Source organism: Octopus sinensis, linkage group LG14 (genome assembly GCF_006345805.1).
Source record: "Octopus sinensis linkage group LG14, ASM634580v1, whole genome shotgun sequence".
Taxonomy (NCBI): domain Eukaryota; kingdom Metazoa; phylum Mollusca; class Cephalopoda; order Octopoda; family Octopodidae; genus Octopus; species Octopus sinensis.
The window spans coordinates 61,120,301-61,136,639 of NC_043010.1; the positions used below are offsets into that span (position 1 = coordinate 61,120,301).

A 16,339-nucleotide genomic window follows, 5' to 3' on the forward strand; every position below is an offset into this window, starting at 1 on the left:
GTATTTATTCATTTTTCAGTTACGGTCATGATTCAAACTGGTGCACACTGTGCATTTGCAGTTAAACCATTTATCAAGAATGGTGAATCTAGGAGGGTTTTTTTTCTTTGTTTGTTTTTTTGACCACTTAATGTAGAGGATAGCTCCTGTTATCTAAATGACCTAATTAGTAGTGGAGGAGGATGTTCTAAAAATATAACCAGAGTAAGAACAGGTTGGAGAGAGTTCAGAGAGCCATTAACATTGCTAGTAAGAAAATGTTTCTCTCTCAGAGTGAAAGGCAGATCGTATGATGCTTGTGTACAAATTACAATGTTATGCGATAGTGAGACATGAGCCGTGGGTGCAGAGAACTTGCAAGGAGTAGAGAGAAACTAAAGCCAGCATTCACTGTTGTATATGCCATACGAGTGTGCATGAAGGAAAGTGAGCAACTGTAAAAACTGGGTAAAAGAGGAATCGGGTGTTATGAGCAAAAGAGGAGACCATGTTTGTATGGAAAGGTGATGCGTATGGATGAGAGTAGCTGTATAAAGAAGCTTTGATTGCTTCATGTGGATGGAACATAGGAAAAGGGGAAAGCTAGGAAGTATGGGAGGAAGTAATGAAGGCTAATTTGAGGATGTTAAGCCTCATGGAGATGACAAAGGACTATGATGTTTGGTAAAATGCAGTCCTCAAGAAGACCCTCCCATCATGCCAAAACAGAGGTCCCAAAAGCATTGTGTTTACGCAAACATTTAGGTCAATTTACATCTTTGACATATTTGACCTGTAAGAAAAGCCATTTTCACAGCAAGTTGTTATGAAGAAAATTCTCATTTTCAGCAATAGGTGTCAGAACACCAAGTCATTTCACAGTGCCCTCTGGTGGAACAATGAGTGCATTGTGTACCACAAGAGAGACAACCTTGAAATGACTTTGAAAGCTATGGCTTCCGTATAGAAAATTAGTACAAAATTGAGCTAATTACATATGATGCCAATTAAGCTAGAACAAAATATGTATGTGAATATGTGAATATGTAGTAAGTGAAGGTGCATGACTCAGTGGTTAGAGCGTCGAGCTTACGATCGTGAGGTTGTGAGTTCGAATCCCGGACCGGGCTGCATGTTGTGTTCTTGAGCAAGACACTTTACTTCACGTTGCTCCAGTTCACTCAGCTGTAGAAATGAGCTGTGACATCACAGGTGCCAAGCTGTATCGGCCCCTTTGCCTTTCCCTTGGATAACATCAGTGGTGTGGAGAGGGGAGGCCGGTATGCATGGGCGACTGCTGGTCTTCCATAAAACAACCTTGCCTGGACTTGTACCTGGGAGGGTAACTTTCTAGGTGCAATCCCACGGTCAGTGTCGTGACTGAAGAGGGTCTCAGCAAAAATGTGAAAGCACATGGTTTTCAGTCTTGTGAGTTACAAGGTGACATCATTAATATGGATACCATGTAAAAAAGCATCCAGTATACTCCATAAAGTGATTGGTGAATTGAGCAGATATAATGCAATGTTGAGAGAACACTTTAGTCTTGCCAAGAGCTTGGACAACCTCTGTATGGTGATGTCTCAAAAGGAACAAAATGCCCTCAGTACTCTCTATAATCCTCTTCCTGGTCTGGTTTTGTTGTGGTGAGGTGACTTCCATGTTCTGTAGAACCAAGACAGTATGACTGTTGAGAGCTTTGCTCCTGGTAGGGCCACCCTAGGTGGACTTGTCTCCTGGGAAGGTTTCAGACTAATGGTGACCTGCAGTGTTAGCTTGTTGCCCAGATGGCAGACCCACCAGCCAACAATTCTGCAGAGGATGCTGTAGATTAGTTGGATGATGGGGGCTACTAACTTGGTGATGAGCTGATGTTACTGTTAGTCGGGAACTTCTGCAGGAGACCAGCCTGCCTAGGGTGGCCCACCCAGAAGAACCCTCAACTTGTTATACACTGATCAGAAGTATCTGGACTGCTCAACATCAGAATGGACACCTGCATGCCCCCAACCAACAAGGGGCTGGCATGGGGCCACTGACAATGGGGAGGTGGGCACTGGTGGACTTGGTCAGCTCTACACATGATGAAGTCTCTGGGACCGCTAACCTGGGATGACCCCAAACCACATCGAGAAAGAGCATGAGTGAGTGTGAGTGAGTACTCTCTATAAAGTGCTTGGTGTTAGGAAGAGCATAGAGCCATAGAAACCATGCCAAAATAGATGTTAAAAAGTAAGACTCCTCCAACCCATGCCAACATGAAAAGTAGCCAACTCTTCACATTCAGAGTTCAAATTTCACCAAGGTTGACTTTTCCTTTCATCCTTTTGGGGCCGACAAAATAAGTACCAGTTGAATACTGGGGCCAATTAAATAGACAGCCCCATCCCTAAGCCTGCTGGCCTTGTGCCAACATTTGAAACTAACCCCACCATCATCATCATCATCATCATGGCAGTGAACTGACAGAATCATTTCCACAATAAACAAAATGCTTGGCAGTATTTCGCTTTTTGCTACATTCTGAGTTCAAATTCCGCCAAGGCTGACTTTACCTTTCATCCTTTTGGGGTCAATAACATAAGTACCAGTTGAACACTGGGGTCAATGTAATCGAGTCATTTCCTGCCCCCAAAATTGCTGCCCTTGTGGCAAAATTTGAAACCATTATTATTATTATTATTATTATCATATGGCAAGCTGGCAGAATCATTAGCACGCTGGATGAAATGCTTAGCGGTATTTCGCCCATCACTCTGATCTGAGTTCAAATTCAGCTGAGGTTGACTTTGCCTTTTATCCTTTCGGGGTTGATAAAATAATTACCAGTTGAACACTGGGGGTCGATGCAATTGACTCATCCCCTCCCCCCAAATTGCTGCCCTTGTGGCAAAATTTGAAACCATTATTATTAGGCAGGAAATTGGCAGAATCGTTAGCATGCCAGGCAAAAGGCTTACAGGCATTTCACCTGACTTTATGTTCTGAGTTCAAATGTCACTGGGGTCCATAAAATAAGTACCAGTTGAACACTGGGGTCGATGTAATCAACTTAACCTCTCCCCACAAATTTCAGGGCCTTGTGCCTTTAATAGAAAGCTAGCAGAGTCATTAGCACACTGAACAAAATTCTTGGCAGTCTTTACATCCATCTTTACGTTCTGAGTTCAGATTCTATCAAGGTTGACTTTGCTTCTCATCCTTTCAGGGTTGATAAAGTAAGAACCAGTCAAGCACGGGGGGAGGGAGAGGGTGAAGGAAGTAATTACCCTCCACTCTTGAAATTGATGGTGTTGTGCCAAAATTTGAAACCATTATTATTAAGGCGGCAAGGTGGCAGGGTCGTTAGTTAGCATGTCAGGTGAAATGCTTAGCAGCATTTCATCCATCTGAGTTCAAATTCCGCCAAGGTTGACTAAGGCTTCGAACTGGCAGAAACGTTAGCACGCCAGGTGGAATGCGTAGCCGTATTTTGTCTGCTGTTACGTTCTGAGTTCAAATTCCGTTGAGGTCGACTTTGCCTTTCATCCTTTCAGGGTCGATAAATTAAGTACCAGTTATGCTCTGGGGTCGATATAATCAACTTAATCCGCCTGTCTGTCCTTGTTTGTCCTCTCTGTGTTTAGCCCCTTGTGGGTAGTAAAGAAATAGGTATTTCGTCTGCTGTTACGTTCTGAGTTCAAATTCCGCTGAGGTCGACTTTGCCTTTCATCCTTTCGGGGTCGATTAAATAAGTACCAGTTACGCACTGGGGTCGATATAATCAACTTAATCCGCCTGTCTGTCCTTGTTTGTCCTCTCTGTGTTTAGCCCCTTGTGGGTAGTAAAGAAATAGGCATTTCATCCATCTTTAGGTTCTGAGTTCAAATTCTGTTGAGATTCACTTTGACTTTCATCCTTTCGAGGTCAATAAATTAAGTACCAGTGAAACATTGGGGTCAATGTAATCAGCTATCCGCCCCTCCTCTCAAATTCCAAGCCTTGTGCTTTCAGCAGAAAGGATCATCATCATCATCATCATCATAACAGAAATGCAGAATGACTTTGACCTCATATTTCCGACTGTAACAAGTTAGTCTGACAAACCAACACAGTCGAAATTTCGAAGTCCCAATCACTCTGTATTTTATTTTTGTATAACGAAACATTTGTACTTCAGTATGTAGATCGAATCCTATTTTCAGTGAATTTTACTTGCGGCTTACAATTTACCTTTAAAATACCAATAACACCAATATCGAAAATGTGTGTGTGTGGTGGGAGCGGGGAGAGTCAGAAAGCTTATGCTCATATAGGACACACAGACACACACATTCACGAGGCAGACGCACATGTAAGTGCACAGATAAACCACTTGAGTGTGTGTGTGTGTGTGTGTGTGTGCTTACGTGTGTAAAGACACCACGGCCGCCGCTGTCTATGCGATCGTACGGAGACCACTGACAGCGACCGACTGACCAAACATGCAGTTGTAGAAATCTACATATTTATGCACTCATAGACACACAGGCACGCGCGGAGGGCGATATATACATCGGCGGTACACGCTGTACAAATACATATTAGATAAAAAAAGGAAAGACAGGAAGACGACGGACAGAAAGAAAGAAAGAATGAAGTGGGAAGAATTAGAATATCCAGACAACCATCTGTCGCATGTAGCCATATATACATCCGTAGCAGATTTAAACACACACACATCAACATATCAATATATATACATACACACACGTTAATATATATACACATATCAATATATATATACACATATCAATATATATATATATATACACACACACACACACACATCAATATATATACACATATCAATATATATACACACACACAATATATATATATACACACACACAACAATATATATACACACACAATATATATATACACACACACACAACAATATATATATACACACACACACACACACATCAATATATATACACATATCAATATATATACACACACACAACAATATATATACACACACAATATATATATACACACACACACAATATATATACACACACAATATATATATACACACACACACAACAATATATATATACACACATACATACAACAATATATACACACACACACAACAATATATATATATATACACACACACACACACAATATATATATACACACACATACAACAATATATACACACACAACAATATATATACACACACACAATATATATACACACAACAATATATATACACACATACAACAATATATATACACACACACAATATATATACACACACACAACAATATATATACACACACAATATATATATATATACACACACATACAATATATATACACACACAACAATATACACACACACATACAACAATATATATACACACATAAATCAATATCTACACACACACAAACACACACACATATATCAGCATATGTGTATATACATATATTCATGAACACAGACATATACAAATATATATACGCAAACATACATTATACAGACACATAATGTGTAGTGTAGGCATACTTTAACATTCAAGCACATCTGTACTCTGTGTGTGTGTGTGAGTGTATATACAGACATATGTAGATGTTCGTAGTATTCGATAAACATGTAGACAGGCAATATACATACACCGTGTGTGTGTGTGATTATATACCCGAATGATGTGTGTGCGGGTGCATGTCTATGCAGCTAAGCCGACACTTCGAAGTCACTGTCAACATTTTCCTTGAAAAATAAAATGAATCTAAGACTATTGAAATATATTCAATATTCCAACAAATGTTGACTTTGTGTGTATGAGTGGGTATATATATGTGCATGTATGTATGTATATGTATGTGTGTGTATGTATGTGTGTATGAGTGTGTGTATATATGTGTATGTATGTGTATGAGTGTATATATATGTATATGTATGTATGTGTGTGTATATATATGTATATATATGTATGTGTGTGTATGAGTGTATATATATATATGTATATGTATGTATGTGTGTGTGTATGAGTGTGTATATATATGTATGTATGTGTGTGTGTATGAGTGTGTGCGTTGATATATGTTGATATGCTACGAGTGTATAATTATACACATTCGGAGCATATATATATATATATATATATAACTCAAATAGTATATTTGTTGTATAGACAGACAGACATACAGAGACGGACAGAAATATATATATATATATATACACATATAGACACACAAATATACATATAAACAAATATATATATATACACACACATATGTATAGACATAGATGTATAAATATACACATACACAAACAATTATACATACATATAAATTTTACACACAGACACATAAACAACTGTACATAGACGCACACAAGTACACACACACACCTATATACGCAATATATCTACATATATATACAAACAAATATATAGACACATATTAACATACATACCAACGGGAACCTTCAGAAATCAGGTAACTACAAGGAGGAGGAGCGATACATACAGACATGTATACACACACACATACACACTGGAGAGTATATAGTCATACACACAATACAGTGTACACTCATCATACACAACACGTAGCTTGGAAAACACACACACATACACATAACTACATGCATGAGGAGCAAACGCACACACAGACACAGCATACCTAGACACACTCAGTTTATACACACACACATACACACACGCATACAGACACAGCATATCTAGACACACTCAGTTTATACACACACACGCATACAGACACAGCATATCTACAGACATACGTTTACATATTGACACACAAACGCACACACAGACACAGTATATCTACAAGCACACACACACACATACACAGGTTCAGCATATGCAGACACACATACGCACACACACCAGCCACTGCACACCTACATATTGACACACATACGCACACACACACAGCCTGCCTACAACAGATACGCACAAACGTAACATATGCAAATACACGCCTACATATTAACATGCTCACGCACACACAGACACAGCATATCTACACACACACACACACCTACATACTGAGAATACGTACACACTAACATATCTACAAGCATATTCACAAACGCACACACAGACACAGCCCATCGACACGCACTGCATATCTACAAGCACGCATAAACGCACACAGACACAGCATATTTGCATACACACACAGAGCATATACAAACATATTTACATATCGACATACAAACGCACACACAGACACACAGCATATCCACAAACGCACACACAGACACAACGCATATGTAAATACAAACACCCACATATGTAAATACAAACGCACACACACACACAGCATATCTACAGACGCACACACAGACACAGCATGTCCAAATACACACACACATTTACACATCGACATACAGACGCACACACATACGTACACACAGACACAGCGCATATACAAACACCCACATTTACATATCGACAAACAAACGCACACACAGACACACAGCATATCTACAGCCGTACACACAGACACACAGCATATCCACAGACGCACACACAGACACAGCATGTACAAATACACACACACATTTGCATATCGACATACAGACGCACACACAGACACACAGCGCATATATACAAACACCCACATTTACATATCGACATACAAACGTTCACACAGACACAGTGCATATCCACAGACGCACACACAGACATAGCATGTACAAATACAAACACACACACACACACATTTGCATATCGACATACAAACGTACACACAGCATATCCACAGCTACAACGACACACATACACTCACACACACACATATATATATATATATACACATACGTACACACACACAGACAGTTACATGTGTCAAATACAAATTCTCTCCTCCTCACCCATCCCCCCACACATACATGCACACAGTTTGCATGGAACCTCGCGCGCGCGCGCACTCTCTCTCTCACACACACACACACTCGTTTCTTTCCGTCTACATTCCATCGGCTGGCTTAAATAGACACATATGTATATACAGACATGTACATACACACATACATACGCAGACATGTACATACACACACACATACGCAGACGTCTACATACACACATACATACGCAGACGTGTACATACACACATACATACGCAGACGTGTACACACACACACATACATACGCAGACGTGTACATACACACACACACATACACAGACGTGTACATACACACATACATACGCATATTTACACAGACATGTACATATACATTGACATATATTCATACACTTAGACATGTACAGGCGTAAATGAACACATACATATATATACATACACTTACATGTCCATGCATAAAGGTACACATATATAGATACATAGACATGTATAAGTACATTCACACACATATACACATACATGTATACGCACACAGATAGACACATATTCACATACATGTACATACACATATACCGACATGTACACTTACGTGCATAAAACCATATTCGTATCCATATAGACATGCACACGCATACAAGCGTACATATACAGACATATACACACACAGATATGTACGTATACAGACACATACACATACAGATGTGTACACGCACATATTTATGTACACAGACACATTAAGCATACACACAAACACACACAAACGTAGATATATTCACACCTATGCAGACATAACACACACATAAACACAGCCAAGTACACATATTCACACCTATGCACTGATATGCAGGCATATTCACACGCATACCTATGAATACATAGACATGTATATTCACAGTCACCCACAGGTACACAGACATGTCCACACACACACACACACACACACATATAAAGACTGACATGTAGATACACATTCATACATGTATATAGTTCAGCCTTTTTTTCTACATCGATAAACATATACAAATATATATATAGTACACTGTCAGCTACACATACATACATGAGAGGAAGTTGTTTTGAGCAGATATACACATTACAAATGCATGTAGACACACACACACACACACAGCTATACATTGTGTGTGTGTGTGTGTGTATGTGTGTGCCTATGATAGTGTATATGCATTTGAGTGTGTGTGTGTGTGTATGAGAGCAAGAGAGAATGTGTGTGTATGTCAATGTGTATATACGCCTGTGCGTGATTGAGAGAAAGAAAAACGAAGTGTATATACGTGTGTTAATGTGTATGAGTGTGTATGTGTATGTGTATTAGTATGTTTGTGTGTAATGAAGTAAGGTCACTTTGTCACGCTAGATATGTATTAAATGTATATATATGTGGATGGATGGATGGATGGATGAATAAAGAAAGGGTGAAAGATGAAACAATGCAATGAAATTTACGAAGCACATCTTCAATAAATAGATGAAGGCAAACACATAAGATAACAATTTGTCGACATATTTTTTTTTGTCTTCTTTCTATCCCTGCCTGGTTTTGTGGTTGGGGGCAAAAAACATCAACAACAACATCAACAACAACAACAACAGCCAAAAACAAGCAAAACACGAAACATCAACAAAAACAACATAAAAAACCTCCGAAATTCCAGCCGAGTGTCGGGTTTAAATGACAGCCTAAGTCTTGCGCACTTGTCTGGAGTTGGTGCTGTTCTGCTTTACCGCCCACTCATCCAGTTCTTCGCTCGACAGCAGCCTTGCACCCTCTCTCAGGCCAGGCGAGGGCTCCATCTGCTTCCAACACTTCAACAACAACAACAACAACAAAACAGAAAGCGGAAAAAAAAACAAAAATCCGTATCAGCGACGAATGTCTCTTGTTTAAAGTGAAACGTTTTGAATATCGAACTTGAAAAATATTCTGGGGTTTAAAAAAAAACCAAACCAAACATAGATTAGATAATTTATTTACTTATTGCAGCCGGTGTAAACACTTTAAAGTCCCTGCTTCTTCACAATTTCCTATTAACATATTATTATTATTGTTGTGGCTGTTGTTGTTGTTGAATCTAGTTTGCATGTCAGCCCACCAAACATGTATACTTTAACGCACACACATACACACTTAAAAATGTCTGTGTATATAGATAAGGTTTTCTTGTGAAATCCTGTCACTGAGTTTATGGATTAAAATTCTATGCAAACGAACATGCAACACTCAAGCATTACATATACACATACATTACATAGATTCAGATATTCATACATAAACCTCTTTATTGGACAAATAAAGGGGAACACCTTAAGAAAAATGTATTTCTCTCTCTCTCTCTCTCTCTCTCTCTAGCATATTTTCCTTTTTTGCAAGGTTAAATAATAACTGATTGGTTGTTTATTTAATATCTTCCTGATATATACTTTATCAATTCACCAAAGACAAATTAGGATTCTATCTTGGAAGATGGTGGCACCAAATTAAAGGACATTGTTAAGACCATCTGTCTCTCATCTGTTCAATCTCACGGCTTAATATTTTAAGGGAATATTTGGACAACTGAAGTATTCAGTTAAACAAGGAAATTACTACTAAATTTACTACAGAAGTTAAATTCCCAACCAAGTAAGGTTTCTTTTTTGTGTGACCCTTTCCAATTGTCGAGATTCTTAGACAATAAAGGCAACAACAAGCACAGCAGAACGGGTGAAGGGGTAACTTGCAGAACAACAACAAAAGGTTACAACGTCCCTGACAGCACTATTAACAATAAGAGAAGATTGCTAGTCTTAGTTGTTAAAAGGTGGACAGAAAGGAATGTGAGAAAAATAATTGAACTCTGCTTCTTCTAAAAAATACTACGAAAGCTTACCTCCTACGTTGTCAAAAATCCCAATGTTTTTCGATCTGTACACAACATGGTGGATAAGATGAAGTTCAATGTGTGGCCAAATGCTGATAGTAAAACCTGTTAAGACGGTGTGTTGAAAATATATCCTCGTACCCTATTGTAAGAAAATGATCACAGCTATGATTCAAGAAAGGACTCTATGTAGTCATGGCATTCATTAAAACCTTCGAGAAGACTGCACTTTAGGTTTTCTTTGAGGAAGAACGGGTCACGGGTGGATTTGGAGGTCCAGCTAGTTTACCTATGAAATTTACAACTCCATTTCAGGTGACTCGTTCTGCATAAAATCCCCGGAAGGTAAAACAAAAGACTATTTCGGTTTAGCACAAACGTTTAAACAAACATTTTAAACAACAGCAGAAGATCAACAATAGCTGAGCTATTAAGGTCAATCCTCTGGTTGGTGTCACAATTTCACAAAGACGACCAAACTTAAGCAATGTCAATCCTTTCGTCCTTCCATATTTAAGTGCAATATGGAAGTGCAAACGTTGTTACTTTATTGGTTTGCAGAAGGGAACATGACAAAACCAAAGATTATAATAGTGAAGAGAAAAAAGACTTTCATAGAAACTAGAGGGGGAAAATGGGCCTTGAAGTAATTTCACAAAGTCACTAACGCCAATGGACTTGATTGCTCTTATGTGTAAAATGAAGGGTAACATCAGGAGCAGCAAGAACAACACCAGTTCTGCCCGAACTTTTCAGCTCTCTTTTTAGGATGCTGTTCTTGAACAGAAGGAAGTCAGCTAAATGAAAGTATCTTTGAACAAAGTTCCGGAAAATAAGACTTAATTGAGGGACTACACCAGCTGTCTTTGTATGAAAGCATGGAATGTTTCAATGTTGACGGGTTTTTAATCGGCTAAGTTACCTGTATATAAAGATTTCTCAGAATTTTCTGATATATTTTCATCTATTTACAAATGATTTAATATGAGAGAGTGGGGGTGGGCTAAAGGTGACGGTTCACGATTTGATTCTCGAGTGTAGTTAATCCATTTTCCCTATTGACTGGTGAAAGACAATTGCTGGCTTTAACATTTTTCCAGGAAGAAAAAACGTTAAACGTATATAAGATCAAATTATCGAGGAAAACTCCCCATAACTACCTCCCCAAGGAAACAAAAAGAAAAAAAGGCGAGTCAAGCAGTAGATGACGGGTGGGGGTAACGGGTAGTACAGAATTGTCTTATAAAACGTGTCTACCATACTAGCAAGATTATCATTGACGTAAGTGAAATACTTTTATGTACTAGATCACAGATATCATTATGTAATAATGTTGTGGGTATTCAACTGATAAGATACCCTAATGCAACTGTTAGATAGCCCTTTTATAATAACGTAACTGATAATTAACCACTCCTGTACAATCAGCGCTCCCTTACACTTCTTGTGTCGCCATATCCGGTATTGAGTTCATTTTCTGTTCCCTCCATATTAAACAAAATTATTTCGTAAATGACAATGCTATTTCGTGTTCTCTATTTCTAATTCATACTTTTGTTTGTGCCATATTCATGTTTAGCTCAGAATTCTTGACCATTTTGCCAGGTTAGGAACATTTTCTGTGGCTCTTCGATAAATTCTGAAATAAGAACGACGTCATCGCCTTTTATAGGTTCTTGAGGACATCGTGTCCTGAACGCCCGTGTTTATATGTATCTATGAGAATCATAATGAATGGTTAAGGACTGAGGACGGAGCCTCGTAGCCTCATCAGACATGAATCTTGGAGAGAAATCCTACGAACCAATATATGGTTCCCTTCAACTCAGGGGAAATAAGTGAAGGAAGTCTTCAGGATTTCGATTCTTAAAATGATGGAATCCATTTTTACAGCAGATTCTAAATATCTCATCTATCGGTTCTGGTTCTAGTTGCTATTGTTTAAACCCAGGTCAGCTACGATTGAACAGACATATAATTAAAGGCGTTCTAGCCGTGACCATCCTTTTTTAAAAATATCTAAACCATCAACCAATATGTCCTCCCATTTTTAAGACGGCAAGATGTGATTTGAGGGAATTTGCTTGCTATTTCAGCTGATCAAGCGACTGCAAAATTGTTCCCTTCTTTCCATAAGGTTAAATAGAGAAGAGGGGGGAAATTTTATCAAGGAAATCATTGCCCTTTGTTACTCAGAGACATCATCTGCAACAACAACAGTTAAGTTTACTGCTAGCATATTTAACGTAATTAATATTAACTACCTAATTAACATATTTAATGTAGCGAATATTAAGTAATCTATTTAATAGAGTACATTTATCAGTGATTCACTCATTACGGGTTGGCGATCAAAGATTCTGCTTAGACCACAAAAGCTCGCCCCAGCGACAATATTCAGGACAACTTGGGGTCTTTGAACGAAACCTGCATTCCCCATATTTTCTAATATTCATTAATTACTGATTCATTAGTAGTAATTGTTCAATTAATATAATGAAAGCGGTGAACTGGCAGAATCGTCATCACGCCGGAAAAAAATTTCTTAGCGACATTTCTTTAGGCCTTACGTTCTGAGTTCAAATGTCACCGGGGTTGATCTTACCTTTCACCCTTTCGGGGTCGATAAAATAAGTACCATTTGAACACTGGGATGGATGTAATCGACTTAGCCCTTCCTCTGCTATTGCTGGCATTGCGCCAACATTTGAGATCAATATATTTAATATAGTGAGAGGTGGTGAATCCCCGTCGTTTGACGATGAGGATCCAGTCGTTCGTTCAATTGAATTATCTCCTCCTGAACTTATGTAAAAATGGCTGAGCACTCTACGGACAGGTGTTGACTTCACGTAATTCTTGAGCACAATCAGTACGTGACAAGACTTTACAATTACCATCCAACCAGGCAGGTGTTTCTCTACAGATTCCATCGACCCAGTTCAATCACAAGTTATGAGTTGATCCACGTTTATAGAAAGCGACATTTGCCTCAAGACGCCACGCAGCAGGATCGAACCTGAGACTTTGTCGCTGTGAAGCTTAACCATTCGGCCATTTATGTGATAAAGGCGGCGAGCTGGCAGAATCGTTAGCACGCTGAGCAAAATGCTTAGCGACATTTCGTCCATCTTTATATTCTGGGTTTAGATTCCGCTGTGGTCGACTTTGCCTTTCATCCTTACGAGGTCGATAAAATTGGTACCAGTTGAGCACTAGGATCGATCTAATCGATTTGCTCCCCCGAAATTGTTGGTCTTGTGCCAAAATTTGAAATCAATAATTACGTGATGAAGAAAAGACGACGGTAGCTCAATGACTGATATTATTTTAATTATTTTAACAAATATGGAGGGAATGATATGTTAATGTTTCACAACCGATGCTCATGTACAATGTTATACATTTACTCAATGATACCCTCATTATTACTACAGCTATTACAGTGAAGTATATGCTTAGCTGAGAAGGTCATAATAAAACCAGAACATGTCTGGAGTTGTTTCCCATGTTTGCTGACCTGATTAAAATAATATCAGTCATTGAATTAATGTTGTCTTTTCTTAACCATATAATTATTTTGTAATTAGGTATCTAATCATCAGTTAAATCTATTGATATTATCTTCTTTTTGTTCATGTTAGTGATGTCGCTGAGAAGTTAACTTCAGTGACTTGTATGTACACACACACACACACACACACACACACACACACACACACACACACACAAGTAAGCACATAAGTACAAAACAAGATGGAAAAAAATCGTACTTGGATACCGAAGGTAGACTAATATGCTTTTATTAAAGCTGCAAAATGTTCACAAAACTATTATTACCCAGCTTCACATTCTCGATCGTTGGACAGTTGTGACAGACAGACAGACATATTGTGTAGGCACGCAAACTAGTGGTCAGGGTGTTGTACTCACGATCGAAAGATCATGGTTTCAGTTCCCGGACGTGAATCTTTTTCCTACGAGAGTTCCGGACCCCAACAATGAACTCATTTGCATACAGCCAATCAGAGCTCACCTTGACCTTGTCAAGTTAACAAACACCCTCTACCAAGTAAACTCCAGACGAAGAACGGTGCTGTAAGTGGACGGAACGCCAGGTTATGCCTGATTTTAGAAGGAGAAGTAATTAGATAGATTTGCATCATAGACCTATGATCGGATTTTGTTAGGGCCCCATATGGTAAAGGTGTGGATGGGGAAAAGGTGGGTAGAGGGTGATGTGCTAGCAACCCTCTCCCCTTACTGGTTTACAAAGTAAAGAACAACACAAATAACTACGCAGAGGCAGCCATGGTTGAAACAAGAACAAGAACAACAAGCATTCTTAAAAGAGAAAAGAAGCATGGTCATTCCTTGCCCAAATGACCTTATCTTATCACCCATCACTTGTCATGCGCTCATAAATTAGTTTAATAGTTGAGCTCTGATTGGCCGTATGCAAATGAGTTCATAACTGGGGTCCGGAACTCTCGTGGGAAAAAAATTTCTCTTCCCGAACCAAGCAGTGCATTGTGTTCTTAAGCAAAACACTTTATCTCGCGTTGCTCTGCAGTCACTTCCTTACCTGATATATAGAACACCGAGCATCTGTACAGGCAATGTCGATTTGAAGACGTGAGAGAACCGATCTACGGCACAAATATTTAACCATTATAAACAAATCGTCAGTGCAGGCTGTTCGACAAGAAATTTCGGGACCCTCATCTGTCGTCTACGACGGGAAAGTGTACTATATGTAGTAAAATCTCAGTAACCCGAAAAAAATTTCAATGTCTACTACGTAGTAAAACCAGCCATATTGTGTGTGACCCGAAGTCGAGAATGATATTGATGCTATCGTTTCGTGTTTTGTCTACAAGATTAAAAGTGAATCTGAACGACTAAAAGAGGTGTTCAAGACGATCTTTTGTTTACAGTTTTCAAAAATATCCCATGTCGGTCCGTAATTTGATCTCTCTGTAGTTTCTCTTTCTGTTGAAATGTCTGTATTCTATTTTATCAGAAGTATTTTCTTCATTTATCCCAGTGTGTCTCCCCCCCCCCACACCAATAGATGGTAGTGTCACACATTGAGTAGTATTTTAGCATCATCACTCCCTGTTATATGAGAGTCCCTTAATAAAATCTTCGGGCAGCTGATGGTCACATATAAATAGTTTCTACAGAAATATGACACAAGGCACATTTTGGGTGACATTTTAAAGATTTAAGTGCTTCGCCCTCTTTGTTGTTCAATATTACTATCATCTGCTCTGTGGTTGTAAAAAGCTTAACTTTTCAAAATGTGACGACATGAGATGATAGTCCCGAGTGTGTCTACACTTTCTGTTGCTATTAGCAAACTCCTAAGCCTTACTGAAAATATATTCTTGCTTAACCTTTTGATGATATGCAGTGTTTCCCCACCTGAGCTTTGTTGAGTTGCGTAGATCCAGTAGCTCTGTGACCATATGAAGTTCATATAAGTACTTCTTGAGGAGTTCACTTCCGACCCATACAATATGGTTGGTTGGTTGGCAGGCGTTTGCCGTTGTTTAACAAATGTTAAGTGATACCAGACGACATTTGAAAGCTGTCTCAATTGATCTCCAT

The 16,339-nt window shown here is 38.8% G+C and overlaps 1 protein-coding gene across 4 annotated transcripts in view; it reads right to left on the reverse strand.

Moving 5' to 3' along the window:
* The window catches only part of LOC115218816 (zinc finger protein 45-like), a 44,396-nt gene extending 33,230 nt beyond the window's left edge, over nucleotides 1–11,166 (reverse strand). Inside the window, exon 1 of one of the 4 annotated variants that reach the window (XM_029788755.2) lies at nucleotides 10,736–11,166. The gene's annotated coding sequence lies outside the window, so the exon portion shown is untranslated. Of the gene's footprint in view, nucleotides 1–6,431; nucleotides 6,503–9,506; nucleotides 9,802–10,735 lie in introns of those variants that run through there. The other 3 variants (XM_036509316.1, XM_029788754.2, XM_036509317.1) reach the window with 3 other exon arrangements.
* Between the last annotated feature and the right edge of the window lie 5,173 nt (nucleotides 11,167–16,339).